This window comes from Moschus berezovskii, chromosome 14, assembly GCF_049115385.1.
Source record: "Moschus berezovskii isolate FMDL1 chromosome 14, NW_MosBer_1.0, whole genome shotgun sequence".
NCBI classification, from domain to species: domain Eukaryota; kingdom Metazoa; phylum Chordata; class Mammalia; order Artiodactyla; family Moschidae; genus Moschus; species Moschus berezovskii.
Window position 1 is genome coordinate 33,911,711 of NC_142473.1, and position 27,990 is coordinate 33,939,700.

Consider the following 27,990-nt stretch of genomic DNA (forward strand, 5'->3'; position numbering starts at 1 on the left):
AAACAGGTCAAATTAGTTAAAACCAAAGATTGTCAGAATGGGTTAAAAGAAAACCAGTTATATTCTGTACAACAAAATCATGCCTTAAGTGTAAGAATACTTTTTTTTTTTGGCGCACAGCTCGGCTTGCAGGATCTCATTTCCCTGATCAGGGATTGAACCCAGACCATGCGGTTGAAAACCCAGAATCCTAACCACTAGCACCCCCGTTTTTAGACTTTTGATGATGGCTAGTCTGACCAGTGTAAGGTGATCCCTCACTGTAGTTTTGATTTGCATTTTTCTACTCATTAATGATGTTGAGCACCTTTCCCGGTGTTTGGCCATTTGTATGTCTCCTTTGAAGATGTGTCTATTTAGATCTTCCTCTTATTTTTTGATTAGGTTGTTTGTTTTTTGAAATTGAGCTGAATGAGCTGTTTGTATATTTTGGAGATTAATCCCTTGTCAGTTGCTTTGTTTGAGAACATTTTCTCCCATTCTGTGGGTTGTCTTTTGTTTTGTTTACGGTTATGATTTGTTTTTGTGTCTTAAGCAATACTTCCCCTTGGAGATCATAAAGTTCAACAAATATTTTCCAGATTTTTTTCCTAAAATCTTCAAAGCTTTTTCTCTGCACAAAATCTTTAATTCACCGGAAATTTACTTCTTATGTAATGTATAAGGGGTATGTTTTTTCCATATGGATAACCAGTTTTCCAGTAGTTTTTCTCTTTAATTGATTTGTGGGTTCGCTATTTTTTGGCCACGCCTCAGGGCATGCAGGATCTTAGTTCCCTAACCACGGAGAGGACCTGTGCCCCCGAAGTAGAAGTGCAGAGTGCTAACCACTGGATCACCAGGGAACTCCTCTTGAACTTATCTGTAATGCCGCTTCTGATACTGAATTTCTATATGTGTGTGTCTCTTTGGTCTCTCTTCTTATCCATTTGGTCATTTATCTGTCTTTGGCTGTTATCACATTATTTTAATTAGAAGATATGAAAGAGTCTTGATAGCTTATTGGGTAAATACCTCCTACTTCAAAATAGGCTTGACTGGATTTCGTTTCTTTTTATTCCATGTGAGTTTGGGATCAGCTTGTTAAGTTCTGCGAAAAAGCTTTTTGGGGTTTTGATAGGAAGTGCCCTGCATTTATATACTAACTTGGGGGAGAAGTGACATTTCCTTAAACATGATACAATTCTTCCTTAATTTCTGTTTTTACATTCTTCAGTCAAGTTTAATAATTTTCTTCACAAAAGTCTTGCACATTGTTTGTTATATGTATTCCTAAGAGCCTTAACATTTTATTTAAGCCATTTAAAATGACAATTAAAATCGTGTTTAGAATTATTTATAAAATGTTTATGAATGCTGTTTTGGTTTATTGGTTTTGAATCCAGGTTAGTTTTGAGTCCAGTAACCTGTTAGACTGTTTGTTTCTAATGGTTTGTCAGTTCTCCTTTATTTTAATCATGGACAGTTATATCAGCTGCAAATAAAATAAATTTTTTTTCCTGTTACTTATATTTTTACCACCTATGTATGCAATCTCAACAATTTAATGGGATCTCTTTGTAACAGTAGTGTAGTCATATGTGTGTAATGGTGTTAAGTATGTTTTGTTTTCTGGTTTCTTTAGATCTGTTTTGAGAGGAGCATCCATGGGGTAGTGTGGCGGTGGTGGTGTAGTCACTTAGTCGTGTCCGACTCTTGCAACACCATGGACTGTAGCCTGCCAGGCTCTTCTGTCCTTGTCCAGGCAAGAATACTGGAGTGGGTTGCTATTTCCTTCTCCAATGTGGTAGTGTATTATTGCTAATAAATATACTACAGTTTATCCACTCTACTGTTGATGGACATTTGGGTTGTTTGTAGTTGTTAGTTGTTACATATTTTTGTATGTGTATCCTAGTATACCTTTCCAGGTGGAGATCTTCAGGTTCGTAGAGCATGTAAATCTTTAGCCTGACAATATAGTGAACTGTTTTTCAAGGTGGTTCTAGTAGCTTAGAGTCCCACCAGTAGTGTTTGAAAGTCCTTGCTCCTTTCCAGTGGTTGGCATTACCAGTTTGCTGTGTATAGTGGTAGCTGTGAGCGTATGATTTTCATTTTAATGAAATTAAAATGATTAATAAGATTAAAGACCATTTCATATGTTTAGTGGTTATTTGGATATCTTCTTTTGTTGTGTTCTTGTTCAAGTCTTTTGTTCATTTTGTATTACGTTGTATCTGCCTTACTGATTTGTAGTGTTAGAGTCCGGAGTCGCCCTTCCCTCAAAGGAACAGAGGACACTCACGATAATGCAAGACACACAGCGAGGTTTATTTCCAGCTAGCTGGGGTCCAAGTGTCCGCCCGACGCAGCGGGTTTCAACAAGGACCCCGAGCACTCAGAGCCAAGGGGTTATATAGCATTTTCAAATCATGATATTTCTAAATTACCTAACTCACAGGAATTTTTTTATTACACACACACACAGCTGTGCCTATCTCTCTCCTGGGGTCTTAAGGAGATAAGTTTATCAGACCTGTTTACCTAATTTTCAGTGTCGAAGCCGCCCACATCCTTGGTGTTTAAGATTAACTTGCCTTCCTGGTACTTAAAATTAACTTGTCTTCCAGGTTTTATCTAATTCTTCTTCCCTCAAGTCACATACTCAGTAAAAATGGTTTTTCCAGCCTCTAAGATGGCCGTTCTTATGCTAACCCATTCTTACAGTAGATGTTCTTTATGTATTCTGGATATATATATATATGTCTTAATATATACATATTATAAATATCGTCTCTGTTTCTGTACATGCGTTCTTACTCTTTCATGGTATCTAGAAGTTCATTTAGAGTATAGCAGACTTTAATATTTTCCTTTATTGCTAACGTATTTATGGTCCTGTTTCAGAATTTTTTCTTCATCGTGAGGTAATGAAAGAGTTTTCCTATCTTCTAAAGATGCCTTTCATATTTAGGTCTAGAACCCATTAGGTTTTTTGTTTTGTTTTGTCTTTTTTTTTTTGAAGAGTAAATTCCTTTTATTTTATTTATCTTAATTTTGGCCATGCTGCATAGCACATGGGATCTTAGTTCCCTGGCCAGGGATCAAACCTATGTCCCCTGTATTGGGAGTGCAGAGTCTTAACCACTGGACCACCAGGGAAGTCCTGGATTTGTTTTGTTTATTGTTTAGTATAAGCTGAGGGTTTAGTTTGACTTTCTTTTTTTCCTGTGTGATTGTACCACTACTGTTTTTGGAAAAGATCATCACTCCATTGTGATAAATCAAGGGTCTATATGTGTGGGTCTATTTCTTTACTGAAATAAATGTTACTGTTCCCCTAATTTATGTTTTTGTCAGACACAGAAAAACCTATGTAAATGGAAAGTGCTAAATAAGAATAGGAATGAATACAAATTACTCATCATTGTAACAAATATAAAATGTACTAAACTCACCAGTCAAAAAACAAAGATTGTTACATTGGATTAAATAAATCTGACTATATGTTTTTTAAAAAGAGACTTACTTACTTAAAGCTAAGAACTCAAAAAAAGTTTAAAAGAAGATAAAATGAATTACCAGGCACATTCTGAGAGTTTTGCATTTAAATGGGAAGAAATGGTGTCTTGAAAGAGTTAGTTTCAGCTCTTTGCTGGGTCCAAGAGTCTGTGCTCCTGTCCCCTGCTGCTGCTGCTGCTAAGTCGCGTCAGTCATGTCTGACTCTGTGCGACCCCATAGATGGCAGCCCACCAGGCTCCTCTGTCCCTGAGATTCTCCAGGCAAGAACACTGGAGTCTGTTGCCATTTCCTGTTCCCTAGTGGTCGTCAAAGCTCTGCTAAGTCACTTCAGTCGTGTCCGACTCCGTGCAACACCATAGACGGAAGCCCACCAGGCTCCCCCATCCCTGGGACTCTCCAGGCAAGAACACTGGAATAGGTTGCCATTTCCTTCTCCAATGTGTGAAAGTGAAAAGTGAAAGTGAAGTCGCTCCGTCGTGTCCGACCCACAGCGACCCCACAGACTGCACCCTATTAGGCTCCTCCATCCATGGGATTCTTCAGGCAAGAATACTGGAGTGGCTTGCATTGCCTTCTCTCCTACATTTCCAAGGTTTTCCTACAAGGGCAGCCATGTTCTTTATTTGTGCCCCTGGAAATTTTCTTTGTTCTGTTGTGGGATGAGCCATGCATTTCAAAGGAACTTGCTGTACTTCGTCTAGCGTTTTTTAGGCATGTGTGTGGGTGTCTCCCCCACCCCAATTGTTTAGTCTTCTGTGTGTTTTATGAACTGTTAAATACAGTTTTAAGAACCCACCCTTTCGGGGGACTGCTAAAAGTGATTGCCTTTAGGGGGGTGTTATGGATCATTTCTTATATTTTTGTGCATTTTTCTTATTTCTGCAAAAGAGCACATACTTTATAACTTTTTTAAATTTTAAAAAGGAAATTGCCCATAAAATCCTCCAAGTAATAGTCCTTCTTTTCCATTTGTTGCAGGTGGTGCGGTTGTGTCAGAACCCAAAGCTGGCGCTAAAGAATAGCCCACCTTATATCTTAGACCTGCTGCCAGATACCTACCAGCATCTCCGCACTATCTTGTCAAGATATGAGGGGAAGATGGAGACACTTGGAGAAAATGAGTATTTTAGGGTGTTCATGGAGAATTTGATGAAGAAAACTAAGCAGACCATAAGCCTCTTCAAGGAGGGGAAAGAAAGAATGTATGAGGAGAATTCTCAGCCTAGGTAATGGAGAATACTACACAAATATTTATTCAGGTCTGTGACTGCCCGGATGGGTAACACACAGAAATAGTTGCTGCTGCTGCTAAGTCGCTTCAGTCGTGCCCGACTCTGTGCGACCGACCCCTTAGACGGCAGCCCACCAGGCTCCGCCATCCCTGGGATTCTCCAGGCAAGAACACTGGAGTGGGTTGCCATTTCCTTCTCCAATGTGTGAAAGTGAAGTCGCTCGGTCCTGTCCGACTAGTAGCGACCCCATGGACTGTAGCCCACCAGGCTCCTCTGTCCATGGGATTTTCTAGGCAAGAGTACGGTAGTGGCTTGCCATTGCCTTCTCCGAGTTGGTTTTAATTTTATGTCAACAGAAATAGAATGCGAAGTTAACATTTTGACTTAAAGCTGTGTTTTGTGTCAAAGGTTGCCTTGGAGGGTAGTGATCCATCCCTAACTCTGGTCATTCATTTACCTCTGAAAAGTGAGTGATTTACAGTCAGGAAGATGAGCTGGACGCAGGCTGTTTTTTAGAGATCCGAAAGTTTATGGATAGGTGAGAGTTTGAAAGAAAGAAGTTGGAGTTGACAGTATTTAGTAAGGGGTCAGATTTGGACCATGAACTGTAGCCTGCCAGGCTCCTCTGTCCATGGGTTTCTCCAGGCAAGAACACTGCAGTGGGTTGCCGTGCCCTTCTCCAGGGGATCTTCCCCAACCAGGGATCAAACCCACGTCTCTTACATACGTCTCCTGCATTGGCAGGCGTGTTCTTTACCACTAGCTCCATCTGGGAAGCCTCATTTGCCTGAGCTGGTAGCATATTAAGTAAGGTTATAAGTTGGGGATAATAGAAAAACAATTAACTAGTAGTTTGGATAACTTTAAAAAAAAATTAACCTAAGTGAAATGACATTTCCTTTATAGGTAAAGTAGCTTTTCAAATAGAGAAGAGTAGAATACTTTTCAAATAGAATTGGCAAAATGTAGTTAATTCAATAAATATTTGATGAACTGTTAAGTATTCTTTTGTAATTATTAAATGCTAAAAACTATATTGGCAGTTCTGTATGTTATTGGCTGGGTTGTTGTAAATTATGTATTGGGAGAGAAATGTTGTTGTATAGAGCTGATGTTAATTGATAAATTTTTTCCTCAAAGAAGACCTCAAAGAACTTTCATGTATGTGGATTATATATCTATTAATATTTACCATATTCACTATTAAAACCAAGAAATTGAAAATATTTAAAATAACATTTAATAATAAGCCCATTACATATTAACATAAAATATTTTTTGAACATGAAAACATTTTAATAGAAAAAAAAATTTTTTTTCTGTTTTGGCCACATCACATGGCTTGTGGGATCTTAGTTCCCTGAGCAGGTACTGAACCTGTGCTACAGCAGTGAAAGCCTGGAATTCTAACCACTAGGCAACCAAGGAAGCTGACCACTAGTTCCCAAGGGAAGTCCTTGGGAAGTATTTTAAAAAATAAGTATCTCTCCATTTTCTCACATCTTTTAAACTGCCTCAGACAACATTTTGTACTTGGTTACATCAAAATTCATTGGTCTGTCTTGCATTTGGAATGAATCTTTTACCCATGCATGGTTTTGTAGCATCATCCCTTGATCACTTGGAAAATATTGGTTCACTAGGTTATGTAGATTTTCCAGGTGTTGACACATCACTGTATAACCTGGGCAGAGAACCTTGGCATTCTGCACCTTCGAAGAACCCCTTATTTTCTTCCTATCAAAAGGAAATGGCAGTACATCACAGGTAAGAGATGGAGAGAGAAATATCACACTTTATTTATTTATTTTTTCTTACATTGAAGCCCAGTATCTTGGTTTTAGGTTCTTCTAATGGGCCTTACATGTTAGCAACCATTATGACATAGGAAAAGTTGTTCAGAATTTATGCCTCTGACCCTTAAGCACACTTAAGCTATTTCACAACTGCATTACTCTCTATTACACAGTATGTCTTGCAGTAAACTGAAGGCGCTCAGTCGTGTCTGAATCTTTGCGACCCCATGGATTGTAGCCTACCAGGCTCCTCTGTCCATGGGATTTCCCAGGCAGGCGTATAGGAGTGGGTTGCCATTTCCTTCTCCACACACTTTAAAAATATACTTCAATATTGCTTGATTTCTGTTATATATGTTATATTCTTATATTTTTAAACAAAGTTTTAAAAGTTAATTTAGTTTTGGCTGCACTGGGTCTTGGTTGCTGTGTGTGGGCTTCTCATTGCAGTGGCTTGTCTTGTTGCAGAGCATAGACTCTAGGCAGGCGGGCTTCAGTAGCTGCAGCACTCAGGCTCAGTACTGGTGCCGTGTGGGCTCTAAGGTGCTGGGGAGGCACATAGGCTCAGTAGTTGCGGTTGCGTGTCCCGGAGCATGCGGACTTCAGCACTTGCAGCACTTGGGCTTGATAGTTTCAGCTCTTGGGCTCAGTAGTTGTGGTGCATGAGCTTAGTTGTTCTGTGGTGTGTGGAGTCTTCAAGGACCAGGGATTGATCCCATATCCCCTGCATTGGCAGGCAGATTCTTGTCCACTGCACCACCAGGGAAGTCCTAACAATAAAGTTGGTTGTTTTTTTTTTAAGGTAACATCAGGGACTCCTTGTAGATACCACTCCACTGCCTGGACTCAGATGCCTCCACCCATCTTTACTACCTGCCTCCAACAGCTCCCTCTTCACCACTCTCTCCCATTTCCCCAAGTAGACAGCAGAGGGTCCTTCCATTGACAAATACACTTGATGATAATATATCCAAAGATGAGAGACTGTCCTGGTGAACCAGAAACCTGGGGTGGTGGAAGCAAAACTGAGTCAGTTCCAAAGTCCTCAGTCCAATTTCTGCCTAGCTCCCATAGGATCCTGATACCTTTCCCCAGTAGGTTCATAAATTTCCTTATCAACTGCTTTTCCCACAAATCCCTGCCCAGAGCACCCTGTGTCTGCTTGATTACTTCCTGGCACTAAGCTGAGATAGGAATTTTCTGCTTCTGCCTTGCTCCTCATAAGCCAGTTACCATCAACACTTACCTATGTGGGTTTAGGGAGCCTGTCCTGGATGGAGGCTGTCTTGGTGGTGATGGGAGGGGAGATTCTGGAATGGGAATTGGGGAGGACCCTGAAACTGCAATACTTTGGCCACCTCATGCGACTAGTTGACTCACTGGAAAGGACTCTGATGCTGGGAAAGGTTGGGGGCGGGAGGAGAAGGGGACGACGGAGAATGAGATGGCTGGATGGCATCACCGACTCTGTGGACATGAGTTTGAGTGAACTCCGGGAGTTGGTGATGGACAGGGAGGCCTGGTGTGCTGTGATTCATGGGGTCGTGGAGGGTCGGACACGACTGAGCGACTGAACTGAACTGAACTGAACTGGAAACAGAAGAGGATCAATGGCAGGGAATGGAGGAGGTTTATTTGAGGAAAGGGGGAAGGGTTCATTGAGGCACTGAGGAAAAGTCCAGGTAGGAGATTGGAAGTTTATTTGCGGGATGAGAAATCAAAGTGTACTCCCAGACTAGCAACATCAGCATCACCTGGGGACTTACTAGAGATGCAGATTCTCTGCCCCCACCCCAGATGTTGAATCAGAAACTCTGGGGGGTCGGGGACCATGATCTGTGTTGTAAGGACCCCTCCAGGGGATACTCACGCGTGCTAAGCTTGAGAACCACTATTCTCGAGTTACAAGACCTCTTCCAGGAGTTAGAGGTGTGCATACTATGGAATCAAAAGTCCTGTCTGGGAAGGTATACGGAGGGAGTTGTGCTCCCCAACCCATGACAAGGTCATGAGGACAAGACCTGACAAGCAAGGCAGATCAGGACTTCAGGGATTTCAAAAAGCTGCCCCAGCGCTCACCTTAAAGATGATATCTGTCTTTCTGATGCTTCTCTTTCTGACTGCTGTCTTTCTGACTGCTCCTTAATTTCTGTGACACAGGTAGAAGGCCTTCCCCGATCTCTTTCCAAATAAAATCAACTGTTTATGCCCTTGGCACTAACGCACATGACTGCTCATAACACCTTAATCATAAATATTATAAAGAACTTGATCACACAAAAAGCCCTAATAAACGCAGAGCCCTTCGGGGGGTGAAGAAGCCCTATTAGAGAATATAAAAAATATTATTCTAGAAGTTGTTACTGAATCAACGTTTGCTAGCTGTGTTTTTGCTCTTGATGTAGAAATTATTGTTACTATAGTTAGAATTTAGAATAATAAGGGTTTAGCCCTAGTGTAGAAACCATAAGACAATCGTAAATATTTAACCAGGAATGCGAGGCAGAGTCTGTGTGTAGTAACTAAAAAAGAACTGACCGTTGTGTTAAATTTCTAATAAGCTGCAACCTGTTGAACTTTTACCCTAAGAGATTATAACTTTTCTGTTTTCTGTTTAGCACAAGGCAAGTGGAAAAATAAGAATAGCTTACAAAAAACAGCTTTGCATCCACCTAGCTTGTAAGAAAATGTCATGAGATGTTAATAGGCCTCAGGCCAGAAGATAATGTGTTAATATCTACTATAAAAAAGACTCTCATAAACAGAGAAGTATGCGGAAAGCATTCTGGTTTTGTAAAGGGCAAACTGACATAATGTTAAACTGACTTTGTTCACTGCCCCCCTTTAGAACTGTACTAGTTTAGGGTATATAAACACTGATATAGAAAAAATAAATTAGTCTTGATTCAGCACTCAAAAAAAAGTAAATGAGATACGAGCTTTTAGATAAACTCTATTAAGATTAACAACGTCTGTCTAAAACAGCTTTCTCTAGATTTTGGTAACCTGAATTTCTAGAGTTGTGCTAAACTAAGTAACAGAAGTTTATTGAACAGCTAGGTCATTTCCAAATAAGATTCTTAAACATTCATTGCTGCTGCTGCTGCTGCTAAGTCACTTCAGTCGTGTCCGACTCTGTGTGACCCCATAGACAGAAGCCCACCAGGCTCCCCTATCCCTGGGGTTCTCCAGGCAAGAACACTGGAGTGGGTTGCCATTTCCTTCTCCAATGTGTGAAAGTGAAGTCGCTCAGTCATGTCCGACCCTTAGCGACCCCACGGACTGCAGCCTACCAGGCTCCTCCATCCATGGGATTTTCTAGGCAATAGTACTGGAGAAACATTCATTACTGAATACTAACTTACAGAAAAACTAAAGATTTTGGATTATTAATGAATAATGTTTGATGCCATCCTGAGATGTTCGCTAAAATTTTTTAAAAATTATCCCTGGTATTTATGTTCACCAATATAGAATGCTAATATAAAGGTCAATTCTTGGTGCTTAAGGGAAGTAAGATGTGTGTGTTCAGTAAAGAAGGTATGAAGAATGAAGTTACACTTTATGAAGGAAAAAGGTAGTAGGTCTGACTTAGAGTTGGCTGTTCCAGGATGGGAGAACAAATGGGTACAGAAAGTGATAAAAAGGTTTTGTGGAAAGTGGACCCCAAGGAAAGAGTTTTGTGTATAAATAAACGTTTTCTTGAGATGTTACTGCATTTGACAATAGATTTAAGTTTATTTGCCTCTTAAATGGTCTGTTCTATATTTGCCTTTGAAATCCTATATTGTTACTATGGCTGAGTGAATAGCTATTGTTTCACAGTGACCTATAGTCCCATCTAACTGAGTGCTCTAAACCTTTCTGATATTTGTTGACAAAACTTCCTAAATGATTCTGATGAAGCACTTTTGGGTTCTAGCTAACTTTGGGATGCTTCAGAGGGCCCCTGAGACATCCCAAAGGGAGATATTACACTAATTGGGTTCAACTTCCATGTTGAATTACATGGAAAGTATTGTCAAGTGAATAATAAGTCTCAGGTATCAGTTCAGTTCAGTTCAGTGGCTCAGTCGTGTCGGACCCCATGAATCACAGCACGCCAGGCCTCCCTGTCCATCACCAACTCCCAGAGTTCACTCAAACTCGTGTCCTTCGAGTCGGTGATGCCATCCAGCCATCTCATTCTCTGTCATCCCCGTCTCCTCCCGCCCCCAATCCCTCCCAGCATCAGACTCTTTTCCAGTGAGTCAACTCGTCGCATGAGGTGGCCAAAGTTACCGAAGTCCAGCCTTGGTTGAGTCCAGGGATACCCTCAGGATGAGCGGCGTCGGCGAGAAAAGGAAGAAAACAAAGCGAGTCGAGTCTTGGTTGAGTGCTGAATCAAGACTATTTTATTTTTTTACATCAGTGTTTATATACCCTAAACTAGTGCAGTTCTAAAGGGGAGAGTGAGCAAAGTCAGCTTGACATTACATCAGTTTGCCCTTTACAAAACCAGAATGCTTTCCCCATACTTCTCTGTTTACTAGAGTCTTTTTTATAGTAGATACTAATACATTATCTTCTGGCCTTGAGGCCTATTAACATCTCATGACCTTTTCTTACAAGCTAGGTGAATGCAAAGCTGTTTTTTGTAAGCTATTCTTATTTTTCCACTTGCCTTGTGCTAAAAGAAAACAGAAAAGTTATAATTTCATAAGGTAAAAGTTCAACAGGTTGCAGCATATTAGAAATTTAACACAACGGTCAGTTCTTTTTAGTTACTACAGATAGACTCTGCGGCTCCAGTGAGGAGGCAGCCTCTGCCTCGCATTCCTGGTTAAATATTTATGATTGTATTATGGTTTCTACACTAGGGCTAAACTCTTATTATTCTAAATTCTAACTATAGTAACAATAATTTCTACATCAAGAGCAAAAACACAGCTAGCAAACGTTGATTCAGTAACAACTTCTAGAATAATATTTTTTACATTTTCTAATAGGGCTTCTTCACCCCCCGAAGGGCTCTGCGTTTATTAGGGCTTTTTGTGTGACCAGGTTCTTTATAATATTTATGATTAAGGTGTTGTGATCAGTCATGTGCAGTAGTGCCAAGGGCATAAACAGTTGATTTTATTTGGAAAGAGATGGGGGAAGGGCTTCTGCCTATGTCACAGAAATTAAGGAGCAGTCAGAAAGACAGATATCATCTTTAAAGTGAGCACTGGGGCAGCTTTCTGAAATCCCTGAAGTCCTGATCTGCCTTGCTTGTCAGGTCTTCTCATGACCTTGTCATTGGTGGGATCTCGCGTGCTGGCTCCCGGCATCTCCCCCTTTTTTATTTTTTAAGACAGCCAGATGAATTTCAGTTGCGAGCTTCTGAGTTCTCTGCCGGAGAGTTTCTGACAATACAGGGAAGGATTATAATAAGAAGTAGGACTAAGACTGCTACAGCAACGTAACTGAAGATGGCTCGTAGAATATCTTTTCCAGTAATAAAGTTAGAAAAGGTACGAAAAAAATCATTAGCAGCCCTTGCAGCAGTAAAATCTAGACAGGAGTGTTCTAAGGTTTTTATCTGACCGTGAAGCTTTCTTAGATCTAAACTAATGCTGGGGCTATTCCATACACCTGAAATATGATTTCTGATTTTTTCCCATTCATAATCTGTATCATTTACCTTTAGGGGTGTTACACAGATCCACCAATAGTCGGCGTGATAGGATAATGCTAGCTTTACCTGCAACTCAAGTTCCAAAATGCATGACTGCTTCTTCTAGGGCGTCTACTTTCATTTCTAATTTTTTATCTATCACCTCTTGCATAGCTAGAACTAAAGAAACATTTTTTGACAAAGTATTGACATATTAAGCAGTATGTACCTGTTGAGTATAGTCATTAGATTCTTTCAGGGTTATACCCAGGGTTTGGGTTGCTCCAATCTTGTATAGAATAATTACTGTCTCCTGGTATTTTATAGCTGATTTTAGAATCATAAGTACATGATTTACATATAGGATAGCCTAATTTTTTTTAATAGTTTTCCATATATCATCTGACAGGGCAGTCTCATTACAGTTTTTTAAAGTAAATTTTCTCAGGGCCAACCAGTTAGAGTCTTGTAGTAGAGAAATTTACCAGGGTAACCCAGAGCTAGATACAAGTAATTGGCCACAAACCTGACAATTGGATTAATTTTTAAACTTAGCATAGGATCAGGCCTATGATAGAAAAGTATTTGATTTATATGCAAAGGTCTAAGAAGTCAAGAAAACATTATAAATGATCATACAAATCAGGTCCAGCATCTTGGGCAAGCTGTCTACCTCTGATATCGTCATCTTCTCATCCTGGCATAGTGTAGTTTTTCCTGATAAAAAAGTCCTTCCATCCAGGTTGGAGAGAGTCCTTTAAATTATGTCTTTTTCTAGTCCTGGTTGCAGGTCATGAGGCATCTGATCTTCATCCAAAGATAGATTACTGAGATAAGCTTCAGAAACAAACTTAGTGTGTTCTTTAAGAATTCAGTTAAATTTTACATTAACGTCACATAACAGCAAAGAACTGTTCAGGAGATGAGTCTTAGTAGATACAGACTTCCATTAACAAACTGGGGTTTAACACTCATTAAAACATCCGTTTTTCCCTAAAATTACTCTCATTTTTATCAAATATAACCAAATTAAGACTTGTTTACAAAATAGATCTGTTCTCAATAAACTTGACCTGATTATTTATATAATCATAGACTTTTCTTTTTTTTTTGCTTTGCTGAAACTTTTATGGAGTCTCAAACTTAACTTTAAAATAAAACCTTTCATGGCTAGGAAAGTCATCTCAAAGGCTTATCACAGATTTCGCCTAACAGATCTGAGTGAATTCCTCCCTTTCTTAAGGTCTCCAAAACTGAGCTTTCTGTACCTGTTAGTCAGATAGCCTTCCTAATCTATCTGATAAGTTTACTGGAAGACCAAGGGTTTCCAGTCTCTGAAGGGGTCAGATAGAGAAAAATGTTAAATGCTTCAATTTGTCTATTAAATACCATTTTACCAAATTACTGTTAAGTCATAATTAGTTTGAGGGGAAGGTTTCCTAAGATCTGGAAAACATAGCTCAAACCAGTAATTTTTCATAAACCATAAAAGTTATAAGCATATTTGCCAGTTCACTCTGTCCTTTTGTTAACCTTTGTACGGTCATCAGGTTTCCCAACTAGAATCCTTTAATTTCTTACCCAGTTCAGAAATTTATATTTATCCAAAAGTCCTTTTTATAAATCTTCTGGAAGAGGAAGAATTTTCACAAGAAACTTGGTTAGTTCTGTAACAACACTTTAAGATAGTAATTAGAATTATGGCAACAATTTACCTGAATATATCAGAATTTATATATAAATTGTTTCTAGGATATCTGTATTAGTAACATTTACCATACAATATCAGTTCAGTTCAGTTCAGTCGCTCAGTCGTGTCCGACTCTCCGCGACCCCATGAATCACAGCACGCCAGGCCTCCCTGTCCATCACCAACTCCCGGAGTTCACTCAAACTCATGTCCACAGAGTCGGTGATGCCATCCAGCCATCTCATTCTCCGTCGTCCCCTTCTCCTCCCGCCCCCAACCTTTCCCAGCATCAGAGTCTTTTCCAGTGAGTCAACTCGCCGCACGAGGTGGCCAAAGTATTGCAGTTTCAGCTTTAGCATCAGTCCTTCCAATGAACATCCAGGATTGATCTCCTTTAGAATGGACTGGTTGGATCTCCTTGCAGTATAAGGGACTCTCAAGAGTCTTCTCCAACACCACAGTTCAAAAGCATCGATTCTTCGGCGATCAGCTTTCTTTACAGTCCAACTCTCACATCCATACATGACCACGGGAAAAACTATTGCCTTGACTAGACGGACCTTGGTTGGCAAAGTAATGTCTCTGCTTTTTAATATACTATCAAGGTTGGTCATAACTTTCCTTCCAAGGAGCAAGCGTCTTTTAATTTCATGGCTGCAATCAGTATATGCAGTGATTTTGGAGCCCCAAGAAATAAAGTCTGACACTGTTTCTCCATCTATTTCCCATGAAGTGATGGGACCAGATGCCATGATCTTTGTTTTCTGAATGTTGAGCTTCAAGCCAACCTTTTCACTCTCCTCTTTCACTTTCATCAAGAGGCTTTTGAGTTCCTCTTCACTTTCTGCCATAAGGGTAGTGTCATCTGCATATCTGAGGTTATTGCTATTTCTCCCAGCAATCTTGATTCCAGCTTGTGCTTCTTCCAGCCCAGCGTTCCTCATGATGTACTCTGCATATAAGTTAAATAAGCAAGGTGACAATATACAGCCTTGACGTACACCTTTTCCTATTTGGAACCGGTCTGTTGTTCCATGTCCAGTTCTAACTGTTGCTTCCTGACCTGCATACAGGTTTTTCAAGAGGCAGGTCAGGTGGTCTGGGATTCCCATCTCTTTCAGAATGTTCCACAGTTTATTCTGATCGACACAGTCAAAGGCTTTGGCATAGTCAATGAAGCAGAAATAGATGTTTTTCTGAAACTCTCTTGCTTTCTCCATGATCCAGCGGATGTTGGCAATTTGATCTCTGGTGCCTCTGCCTTTTCTAAAACCTGCTTGAACATCTGGGAGTTCACGGTTTACATACTGCTGAAGCCTGGCTTGGAGAATTTTGAGCATGACTTTCCATCACCTCCACTAGCTTTGTTAGTAGTGATGCTTTCTAAGGCCCTCTTGACTTCACATTCCAAGATGTCTGGCTCTAGGTCAGTGATCATGTTATCGTGACTATCTTGGTCATGAAGATCTTTTTTGTACAGTTCTTCTGTGTATTCCTGCCACCTCTTCTTAATATCTTCTGCTTCTGTTAGGTCCATACCATTTCTGTCCTTTATCGAGCCCATCTTTGCATGAAATGTTCCCTTGGAATCTCTAATTTTCTTGAAGAGGTCTCTTGTTTTTCCTATTCTGTTGTTTTCCTCTATTTCTTTGCATTGATCACTGAGGAAGTCTTTCTTATCTCTCCTTGCTATTCTTTGGAACTCTGCATTCAGATGCTTATATCTTTCCTTTTCTCCTTTGCTTTTCACCTCTCTTCTTTTCACAGCTATTTGTAAGGCCTTTTCTAAAACCTGCTTGAACATCTGGGAGTTCACGGTTTACATACTGCTGAAGCCTGGCTTGGAGAATTTTGAGCATGACTTTACTTGAAAGATGATGCTGTGAAAGTGCTGCACTCAATATGCCAGCAGATTTGGAAAACTCAGCAGTGGCCACAGGACTGGAAGAGGTCAGTCTTCATTCCAATTCCAAAGAAAGGCAGTGCCAAAGAATGCTCAAACTACCGCACCATACAATATACCCGAGACTTATTATTCACTTGACAATACTTCCCATGTAATTTAACATGGAAGTTGAACCCAATTAGTGTAATATCTCCCTTTGGGATGTCTCAGGGGCCCTCTGAAGCATCCCAAAGTTAGCTAGAACCCAAAAGTGCTTCATCAGAATCATTCAGGAAGTTTTGTCAACAAATATCAGAAAGGTTTAGAGCACTCAGTCAGATGGGACTATAGGTCACTGTGAAACAATAGCTATTCACTCAGCCATAGTAACAATATAGGATTTCAGAGGCAAATACAGAACAGACCATTTAAGAGGCAAATAAACTTAAATCTATTGTCAAATGCAGTTTAATATCTCAAGAAAACGTTTATTTATACACAAAACTCTTTCCTTGGGGTCCACTTTCCACAAAACCTTTTTATCACTTTCTGTACCCATTTGTTCTCCCATCCTGGAACAGCCAACTCTAAGTCAGACCTACTACCTTTTTCCTTCATAAAGTGTAACTTCATTCTTCATACCTTCTTTACTGAACACACACATCTTACTTCCCTTAAGCACCAAGAATTGACCTTTATATTAGCATTCTATAGATTGGTGAACATAAATACCAGTGATAACTTAAAAAAATTTTAGCGAACATCTCAGGATGGCATCAAACATTATTTATTAATAGTCTAAAATCTTTAGTTTTTCTGTAAGTTAGTATTCAGTAGTGAATGTTTCAGAATCTTATTTTATTTGGAAATGACCTAGCTATTCAATAAACTTTTGTTACTTAATTTCTCACAACCTTAGAAATTCAGGTTACCAAAATCTAGAGAAACTGTTTTAGACAGACATTTTTAATCTTAATAGATTTTATCTAAAAGCTCATATCTCATTTTTTTTTGAAGTTTTTTTTACTAGAGGTACCTTTTTTGCCGACAGACTTGTGACAGATATAACAGTATAACAATATTTAACTTATAATAAACCTAGGTACAATGAAAATATGCTTAATGTTAATGACTCTTAGACATGTCTATATTGGATTAGCAAATAAACATTAATACTTGATATTTAATATTGAATATTTACCAGTTCACGTGACTCTGAAACTCAGGTTAATTTTTCTTGTACTTAGAATTGTCTGATTTGTAAGTGCTTATTTATTTATTTGTTTAATTTTTTTAGGCCAATTAAATTAGAACTCACAACTTCAGCAATATTATAAAAAAAAAAACACAAAGACACACATTGAGACATACATAAATCGAGACAGACAGACTTTAAAGTCTCTTGTTCCTTACCTGTCGGGGCACTCTGGCCAGTTGTCTGCATCAGGAGGAGACCAGGGACAAAAGGGTCCCTGTTGCGGCCGCTGGGTCTGGTACATTGGCAGGCAAGCTGGCCCCTGAGTACCTCGAGTACCTTTTTAGAAACCCAATTCTAACTGCATTTAGTCTTGATCGGCCGCAAATTCTTCAATTCCTGCCAACATTCCCTGAGTAATAGGTTCTGGGCCATGTCTGTGGTTAGCTGTTGCTTGTTTGCGGGCTAAGTCTTCATACTCAGTACGCCAGAGCAAATATTGTCCAGGCTTTAGCAACCGTTCGCCAATCATAAGGATTCATCCATTTAGCTGCCAAAGCATCAAGTAAAGTTAAAGTGTAAGGGGCAGTAGATCCATATAGAGCACAAGCCTGCTTTAATTCTTTGATTAATTTCATAGGTAGGGGTTCCCAAGAAGGGTGTTCATCTTCCCATTCCTCGTCAAATATTACTGGAAAGCAAGCCTCTAAATATGGATCTATCTCTTCTCCCGGTTTAGAGAAGATACGCCTCCGATAAGGACCAAGTGGGGGACCCTTGCCCCTGTGTGGTGGAGGGGGTATGGGGAATCGAGATCGCCCCATACTTTTTTTTACCCTATTCTGAAGATACTTTAGGGATTTTAGGATCGAATTTTACAGAAGGCCTAACTGGAGATGTAACTCTTAGACTTTTAGGAGCGTCTTTAGCGAAAAACGACCAATCTTCATCAGAATGATAGCGAGCTGCTGCTGCTTCTAAATCTTTCTCATTTTAGGTGGGGGTAGGGGGCTGTTCTTTCTTTTCGTCCCTGCTTTCTACCTGACTATTGGTGTTCATGGCGGCCAGCATCTCCCTTAGCTGTTGATAATTTGGCTTGGAATCAGTACCTTCCTCTCGTCTTTAACTGTTACTCTTTCAGATTCATGAGTAGGATCTAAAGCCTCCCTGATCATATTCCACAAGGAGAAGGTTTCAGCAGGTAATTTTTCTGGCCCATGCAGGGTATAAGATTTCAATTGTTTTTCTACTTTTTCCCATGTTTGTAAGTTAACAGTGCCCTCTTCTGGAAACCAGGGGCATTGCTCTTATACAAAATGAAAGAAAGCCTGTATGCTTGCCTTTTTTACTTTAATACCTCTTTTATTTAATAATTGTAATATCACTCCAATAAAAAACTGTCTCTCCTTAGACTCTTCGTTACCCATAGTGACAGAAAAGAGGAAAAAAAAAGAAAGGAAACTGTACTTAAGCCTTCCCACCTATCCTCACCCTACCTATCTTATGCAGGGGGGCCTGCAGCGCCCTCGGTGGGGTCCTAGCCTCCCCGAAAAATGAACAGTTGGGGGGATTACGTTTGGGTTCCTGTCTTGGGTGCCACCTGCCGAAGTCCCAGCTTCGGTTGAGTCCAGGGATACCCACAGGATGAGCGGCGTCGGCGAGAAAAGGAAGAAAACAAAGCGAGTCGAGTCTGGGTTGAGTGCTGAATCAAGACTATTTTATTTTTTTACATCAGTGTTTATATACCCTAAACTAGTGCAGTTCTAAAGGGGAGAGTGAGCAAAGTCAGCTTAACATTACATCAGTTTGCCCTTTACAAAACCAGAATGCTTTCCCCATACTTCTCTGTTTACTAGAGTCTTTTTTTATAGTAGATACTAATACATTATCTTCTGGCCTTGAGGCCTATTAACATCTCATGACCTTTTCTTACAAGCTGCTGCTGCTGCTGCTAAGTTACTTCAGTCGTGTCCGACTCTTGTGTGACCCCACAGACGGAAGCCCACCAGGCTCCCCCGTCCCTGGGATTCTCCAGGCAAGAACACTGGAGTGGGTTGCCATTTCCTTCTCCAATGTGTGAAAGTGAAAAGTGAAAGTCGCTCAGTCGTGTCCGATCCTTAGCGACCCCACGGACTGCAGCCTACCAGGCTCCTCCATCCATGGGATTTTCTAGGCAAAAGTACTGGAGTGGCTTGCCATTGCCTTCTCCGTCTTACAAGCTAGGTGAATGCAAAGCTGTTTTTTGTAAGCTATTCTTATTTTTCCACTTGCCTTGTGCTAAAAGAAAACAGAAAAGTTATAATTTCGTAAGGTAAAAGTTCAACAGGTTGCAGCATATTAGAAATTTAACACAATGGTCAGTTCTTTTTAGTTACTACACATAGACTCTGCGGCTCCAGTGAGGCAGCCTCTGCCTCGCATTCCTGGTTAAATATTTATGATTGTCTTATGGTTTCTACACTAGGGCTAAACCCTTATTATTCTAAATTCTAACTATAGTAACAATAATTTCTACATCAAGAGCAAAAACACAGCTAGCAAACGTTGATTCAGTAACAACTTCTAGAATAATATTTTTTACATTTTCTAATAGGGCTTCTTCACCCCCCGAAGGGCTCTATCTATTAGGGCTTTTTGTGTGATCAGGTTCTTTATAATATTTATGATTAAGGTGTTGTGATCAGTCATGTGCAATAGTGCCAAGGGCATAAACAGTTGATTTTATTTGGAAAGAGATCGGGGAAGGCCTTCTGCCTGTGTCACAGAAATTAAGGAGCAGTCAGAAAGAGAGCAGTCAGAAAGAGAAGCATCAGAAAGACAGATATCATCTTTAAGGTGAGCGCCCGGGCAGCTTTTTGAAATCCTTGAAGTCCTGATCTGCCTTGCTTGTCAGTTCTTCTCCTCATGACCTTGTCATGGGTGGGATCTCGTGTGCTGGCTCCCGGCACAAAGTATTGGAGTTTCAGCTTTAGCATCAGTCCTTCCAAAGAACACCCAGGATTGATCTCCTTTAGAATGGACTGGTTGGACCTCCTTGCAGTCCAAGGGACTCTCAAGAGTCTTCTCCAGCACCACAGTTCAAAAGCGTCGATTCTTCGGCGATCAGCTTTCTTCACAGTCCAACTCTCACATCCATACATGACCATGGGAAAAACCATAGCCTTGACTAGACGGATCTTTGTTGGCAAAGTAATGTCTCTGCTGTTTAACATGCTATCTAGGTTGGTCATACTTCCCTTCCAAGGAGTAAGCGTCTTTTAATTTCCTGGCTGCAGTCAGCATCTGCAGTGATTTTGGAGCCCAAGAAAATAGTCTGACACTGTTTCCACTGTTTCCCCATCTATTTCCCATGAAGTGATGGGACCAGATGCCATGATCTTTGTTTTCTGAATGTTGAGCTTCAAGCCAACCTTTTCACTCTCCTCTTTCACTTTCATCAAGAGGCTTTTGAGTTCCTCTTCACTTTCTTCCATAAGGGTGGTGTCATCTGCATATCTGAGGTTACTGATATTTCTCCCGGCAGTCTTGATTCCAGCTTCTTCCAGCCCAGCATTCCTCAGGATGTACTCTGCATATAAGTTAAATAAACAGGGTGACAATATACAACCTTGACGTACTCCTTTTCCTATTTGGGACCAGTCTGTTGTTCCATGTACAATTCTGACTGTTGCTTCCTGACCTGCATACAGGTTTCTCAAGAGGCAGGTCAGGTGGTCTGGTTATTCCCATCTCTTTCAAAAAGTCTCGGGTATATTGTATGGTAAATGTTACTAATACAGACATCCTAGAAACAATTTATATATAAATTCTGATATAGTCAGGTAAAATATTGCCATAATTCTGATTACTATCTTAAAGTGTTGTCACAGCACTAACCAAGTTTCTTGTGAAAATGCTTCCTCTTCCAGAAGATTTATAAAAAGGACTTTTGGATAAATATAAATTTCTGAACTGGGTAAGAAATTAAAGGATTCTAGTTGGGAAACCTGATGACCGTACAAAGGTTAACAAAAGGACAGAGTGAACTGGCAAATATGCTTATAACTTTTATGGTTTATGAAAAATTACTGGTTTGAGCTATGTTTTCCAGATCTTAGGAAACCTTCCCCTCAAACTAATTATGACTTAACAGTAATTTGGTAAAATGGTATTTAATAGACAAATTGAAGCATTTAACATTTTTCTCTATCTGACCCCTTCAGAGACTGGAAACCCTTGGTCTTCCAGTAAATTTATCAGATAGATTAGGAAGGCTATCTGACTAACAGGTACAGAAAGCTCAGTTTTGGAGACCTTAAGAAAGGGAGGAATTCACTCAGATCTGTTAGGCGAAATCTGTGATAAGCCTTTGAGATGACTTTCCTAGCCATGAAAGGTTTTATTTTAAAGTTAAGTTTGAGACTCCATAAAAGTTTCAGCAAAGCAAAAAAAAAAGAAAAGTCTATGATTATATAAATAATCAGGTCAAGTTTATTGAGAACAGATCTGTTTTGTAAACAAGTCCTAAATTGGTTATATTTGATAAAAATGAGGGTGATTTTAGGGAAAAAAGGATGTTTCAATGAGTGTTAAACCCCAGTTTGTTAATGGAAGTCTGTATCTACTAAGACTCATTTCCTGAATAGATCTTTGCTATTATGTGATATTAATGTAAAATTGAATTCCTAAAGAACACACTAAGTTTGTTTCTGAAGCTTATCTCAGTAATCTATCTTTGGATGAAGATCAGATGCCTCATGACCTGCAGGACTAGAAAAAGACATAGTTTAAAGGACTGTCTCCAACCTGGATGGAAGGACTTTTCTATCAGGAGAAACTACACTATGCCAGGATGAGAAGACGACGACATCAGAGGTAGACAGCTTGCCCAAGACGCTGGACCTGATTCGTATGATAATTTATAATGTTTTCTTGGCTTCTTAAACCTCTGCATATAAATCAAATGCTTTTCTATCATAGGCCTGATCCTATGCTAATTTTAGAAATCAATCCAGTTGTCGGGTTTGTGGCCAATTACCTGTATCTAATTCTGGGTTACCTTGGTAAATTTCTCTACTACAAGACTCTAACTGGTTGGCCCTGAGAAAATTTACTTAAAAAAAATGTAATTAATGAAACTGCCCCATCAGATGATATATGGAAAACTAGTGATGAAAAATTAGGCTATCCTATATGGAAATCATTATACTTATGATTCTAAAATCAGCTATAAAATACCAGGAGACAGTAATTATTCTATACAAGATTGGAGCAACCCAAACCCAGGGTATAACCCTGGAAGAATCTAATGACTATACTCAACAGGTACATACTGCACAGTATGTCAATACTTTGTCAAAAAATGTTTCTTTGGCTCTAGCTACGCAAGAGGTTATAGATAAAAAATTAGAAATGAAAATAGACGCCCTGGAAGTAAAAGCTAGCATTATCCTGTCACACCGACTATCGGTGGATCTGTGTAACACCCCTAAAGGTAAATGATACAGATTATAACTGGGAAAAAAATAAAAAATCATATTTCAGGTGTATGGAATAGCTCCAGCATTAGTTTATATCTAAGAAAGCTTCACGGTCAGATAAAAACCTTAGAACATTCCCGTCTAGATTTTACTGCTGCAGGGGCTGCTAATGATTTTTTTCGTACCTTTTCTAACTTTATTACTGGAAAAAATATCCTCAGTCCTAGTCCTATTTCTTATTATAATCCTTCCCTGTATTGTCAGAACTCTCCAGCAGAGCACTCAGGAGCTCGCGACCGAAATCCATCTGGCTGTCCTAAAAAATAAAAAATGGGGAGATGCCGGGAGCCAACACGCGAGATCCCACCCATGACAAGGTCATGAGGAGAAGACCTGACAAGCAAGGCAGATCAGGAGGACTTCAGGGATTTCAGAAAGCTGCCCCGGGCTCACCTTAAAGATAATATCTGTCTTTCTGATGCTTATCTTTCTGACTGCTGTCTTTCTGACTGCTCCTTAATTTCTGTGACACAGGCAGAAGGCCTTCCCCGATCTCTTTCCAAATAAAATCAACTATTTATGCCCTTGGCACTAACATACATGACTGATCACAACACCTTAATCATAAATAGCATAAAGAACCTGATCACACAAAAAGCCCTAATAAACGCAGAGCCCTTCAGGGAGTGAAGAAGCCCTATTAGAGAATATAAAAAATATTATTCTAGAAGTTGTTACTGAATCAACGTTTGCTAGCTGTGTTTTTGCTCTTAATGTAGAAATTATTGTTACTATAGTTAGAATTTAGAATAATAAGAGTTTAGCCCTAGTATAGAAACCATAAGACAATCATAAATATTTAACCAGGAATTTGAGGCAGAGTCTGTAGTAACTAAAAAAGAACTGACCATTATGTTAAATTTCTAATATGCTGCAACCTGTTGAACTTACCCTATGAAATTATAACTTTTCTATTTAGCACAAGGCAAGTGGAAAAATAAGAATAGCTCACAAAAAACAGCTTTGCATTCACCTAGCTTGTAAGAAAACGTCATGAGGTGTTAATAGGCCTCAAGGCCAGAAGATAATGTATTAATATCTACTATAAAAAAGACTCTCGTAAACAGAGAAGTATGCGGAAAGCATTCTGGTTTTGTAAAGGGCAAACTGATGTAATGTTAAGCTGACTTTGTTCACTGCACCACTTTAGAACTGTACTAGTTTAGGGTATATAAACACTGATATAGAAAAAATAAATTAGTCTTTATTCAGCACTCAACCAAGACTCGACTCCCTTTGTTTTCTTTCTTTTCACGCCGACGCCGCTCATCCTAAGGGTATCCCTGGACTCAGCCGAAGCGGGGACTTTCCCTTTCCCCAATAGGTCCATAAATCTCCTTATCAACTGCTTTTCCCACAAATCCCTGCCCAGAGCACCCTGTGTCTGCTTGATTACTTCCTGGCACTAAGCTGAGATAGGAATTTTCAGCTTCTGCCTTGCTCCTCGTAAGCCAGTTACCATCAACACTTACCTATGTGGGCCTAGGGAGCCTGTCCTGGATGGAGGCTGTCTTGGTGGTGATGGGAGGGGAGATTCTGGAATGGAAATTGGGGAGGACCCTGGAAATAGAAGAGGTTCAATGTCAGGGAATGGAGGAGGTTTATTTGAGGAAAGGGGGAAGGGTTCATTGAGGCACTGAGGAAAAGTCCAGGTAGGAGATTGGAAGTTTATTTGCGGGATGAGAAATCAAAGTGTACTCCCAGACTAGCAACATCAGCATCACCTGGGGACTTACTAGAGATGCAGATTCTCTGCCCCCACCCCAGATGTTGAATCAGAAACTCTGGGGGGTCAGGGACCATGATCTGTGTTGTAAGGACCCCTCCAGGGGATACTCACATGTGCTAAGCTTGAGAACCACTATTCTCGAGTTACAAGGCCTCTTCCAGGAGTTAGAGGTGTGCATACTATGGAATCAAAAGTCCTGTCTGGGAAGGTATACGGAGGGATATGTCCCAGACTGAGAGGGGTCTACCCTAGTGGATCTCTAGAAGGTTGGAAAACTTTTGTATCCTAGAAGGGGAAAGAGCCTGTGTAGGAGAGTGGAGATGGATCTGCTTCATAAACTGGGAAGGTGGCACTACCAGGGACTGAGGAAGCTTGACGTTGTAGATCAAGTCATGGTTCAGAATGTGTAGTCTTGAATTTGGACCCCTGGATCCACCACACGAGTTGTATGACCTCACACTAACTAGTACTTGACATTTCTTAGCTTCAGTTTCCTTATCTGAAACATGAGAGGATAATTACTGGCCTTAGTGGTCCAGTGGCTGACTCCACGTTCCCAGTGCATGGGGCCCAGGTTCAATCCCTGGTCAGGAAGCTAGATCCCACATGCCAGAACTAAGAGTTTGCTTGCTGCAACTAAGAAAAAAAAAAAACCATACATCCTGCAGGCAGCAAATAAATACCTTCATGCCACAGTGAAGACTGAAGATCCTGCCAGTCAGAGCTAAAACCTGGTGGAGCCAAATAAAACAATCATAGTGACAAACACTGGCCTCTGAAGTTGTGAGGACTGGTTAGACTGTTCAGTCAACAGATAGCTACAGAGTGGGTTTTCTGTGTACAAGTTCTGGGAATTCAGGGGAGAAAGAGAGAGACCTTTGCCCCTTATTCAGAGCTCATAGCCCTAAGGTGAGAGCCGAGCACATAGAAGACGTTCAACAAATGTAGTTTCCTCTCCTTTGCCAAGGAAAGGAAAGATTCTTCTGGGGAAAATGAAATGACTTTGAACCATGGCAAGTCTGACTTAGAAAGTAAGACTTAGAGAGTAAGGATGTATGATCTGTTTTTGAGAATGAAAAATCACCAATCTATGCACTTGAACACTTGAATCTCATAAGAACCTTCTGAGGTAGATATGCAGTATTTTTATCATCCCCACAACTTGAATGACGCTCAGAGAGGTGGAGAAATTTGCTTCAGTACAGAATTAGTGAGAGCATCAAGGGTAGAATGCACATCTTCCAACTCCAAATTCAGGACATGAAAGGAGTGTTCACAAAATGGGGAGAGGGTGTCCTGTGTCCTAGAGAATGTCCCAGGGACGAGACAGCCTTTAGTAGGCACATGACAGGTGTTCTAACCCAGGGAATTGGAAGCTTCATCTAGGGTAGTGGCTCTCAACTTGGCCCGCTCAGTGGGATCAATTGGGGAGCATTTTAAAATACTAATGCCTGGATCCAACCTTAGAGATCAGCATGAACTGCTTTAGAGTGTTATCTAAGCATCTTTTGAAAATCCCCAAGTGATGCTGAGTCTCAACAAAAGCTGGGGACCACTGCTCTGGGGCCGGGGATGTGAATCACACAGGGTGGAAAGCTGACAGAAGACTTGGGAATGTTGATCTCTGAGGATAGGGAAGTCTGTCCTGAGGAATGGGGACAGAGCATTCCCTAAGAAGGGGAGGAAATTTTCCTGAAAATTGTCAGGTTATATGCCATGGAATGGAGGAGAATGTCCTTAAGCTGTGGAGGTTATGAACAGAGATTGGAGGGTGACAGTCCTGGAACAGGGTTTCCAGGGGCTTCACAGCAGAGTGGGTAAAAGTGAGGGTTTTAGGGTTTAAGCCCTTTTCTGCTACCAATTAGATATGTCTTCTTGGCACATGGCTTAACCTCAAAAACTTGTGCCTTAGCTTCTTTATCTGTAAAGAGTTCTTGTAACACCTGCCTCATAGGGATACTGTGAGAATTAAATGAGATAATGCAACTATCGGGGGGGTGGCCTATAGAAGAGGACTGACGGTTACCTTGGAGAATAGAGGGTCCTGAGGAACAGTGGTGATGTGGGGCATGGGATCAGAGGAAGGTAGAGAGGGCTGGAGCTGAATCTGTTTGCAACTCTAAGTCACAGGGCTGGGCCTGGAGATATCCTGCAGGGGCCGCCAGGCTGCAGAGAGGCTGGGGGGTGGGGGGTGGCGAACCTGCGGAGGAGAGGTTTGACTGGGAAAGGTTGGGGGCGGGAGGAGAAGGGGATGACGGAGAATGAGATGGCTGGATGGCATCACCGACTCTGTGGACATGAGTTTGAGTGTACTCCGGGAGTTGGTGATGGACAGGGAGGCCTGGCGTGCTGTGATTCATGGGGTCGCGGAGAGTCGGACACGACTGAGCGACTGAACTGAACTGAACTGAACTGAACTGAACCTCTGCTGCGGTAAGGAGAAGCCTCAGCAGTGGCAGCAGCCTCCCCTTCCACCCCTCTTTGCTATGTGACAGGTGGGAACTTAAAAGCTCAGGTCACCTGTCTCAGCTGGCTAACCTACTTACTCCTTGAAGACTGGGGCTGGGGCAGGCTGGAGCCTGGATGAGATGCCTGAGAAAGGCACAGGGCAGCGGGAAGGCCCTGGAGTGCTCTGGTGTCTTAAAGGTTTGTAGGGTGAGGGTGAGGAGGCACACGTGTGTGAGAAGATGCCAAACACAGTGTTCTGCTCTACGCCCTGGCACACATGTACCTCCAGCATCAGGCGTTGTCTGTCTTAAAAGCCTGAATTTGCCTGGGAGAACCGAGATTTCTACAGTCGGAGATGGAGAAGGAAATGGCAACCCACTCCAGGATTCTTGCTGGGGGTGGGGGTGAGGGTGTAGCACGGACAGAGGAGCCTGACCGGCTGCAGTCCGTGGGGTTGCAAAAAGTGGATGACTTAGTGACTAAATGGCAGTCAGCCGGAGCAGGCTGGGCTCTGGGTACCGGTTTAACCTTGGAGCTGCCTCTGAATTCTCCAAAAGCAGCTCTGTCCCTTTTTGACTGGTCTCCTGGTCCTCAGAGAGGGAAAGGGGAAGTGGGGAGGATGTCCCAAGACTCTTGCTTGGGAATTCCTGGGGGATGCTGAGGTCAAGGGCCAGAATTGAGGGAAATTGATGGGGGGTGGGGGGTGGTGCAGACAGGCTGGCAGCTCCACAATCCCTTGATAATGACGGAATCTGCACCCCCCCAACCCCTTCCCGACCACCATTGTATCGTCTGAAATTCAGGGACCTGTCTCCACGGAGCTACTTCAGCTGTCTTCCCCGCCTCGGAGTCGGCCTTGTGCCCCCAATCCCCGGTCCTGGGTCCGCACTTGCGCTCTCTCCCGCACCCGCGTTTCTCTCCCCTTCGCCATCCTCTCTCCCCGCGGGCTGCGGGGCGGCGTGGGCCCTTTAAGAACCGCAGGACCGGCTGGCAGCAGCCTGGGCGAGAGCGCAGTCGCCCGGCGGGTTCGGCGGGACAAGGCACCAAAGATCGGGCTTAGGGAACCGGGTGTGCACGGCCGAGAAGGGTAGGGGCACGCCCCAGTCGCCCCTCCGCAGACTTGTCACCTCTTTTCTGACCTGGGGCTCGAGCCCTCCCCTGTCTCCTGCCCCGCCCCGTCCCCGCCCCGGCCCGGCCGCCGGGTTCGGGAGCCGGGACACCCGGCCCAGTGCCGCAGCCAGAGGCAGGCAAGGAGGACCTAGAGTCTCCATCCTCAGCCCGTGGCAGCGCTCAGCATCTCAGCTCTGCACCAGCCCGGGGCGCCTCAAGGTGACCAGGCTTGCGGAAGATGGGAGGG

General features: G+C 41.6%; 1 protein-coding gene across 1 annotated transcript in view; it reads left to right on the forward strand.

Annotated features, from left to right (window-relative positions):
- The window catches only part of LOC148775564 (ATP-binding cassette sub-family G member 4-like), a 60,707-nt gene that overhangs the window by 18,740 nt on the left and 13,977 nt on the right, over positions 1–27,990 (forward strand). The window lies entirely within an intron of this gene.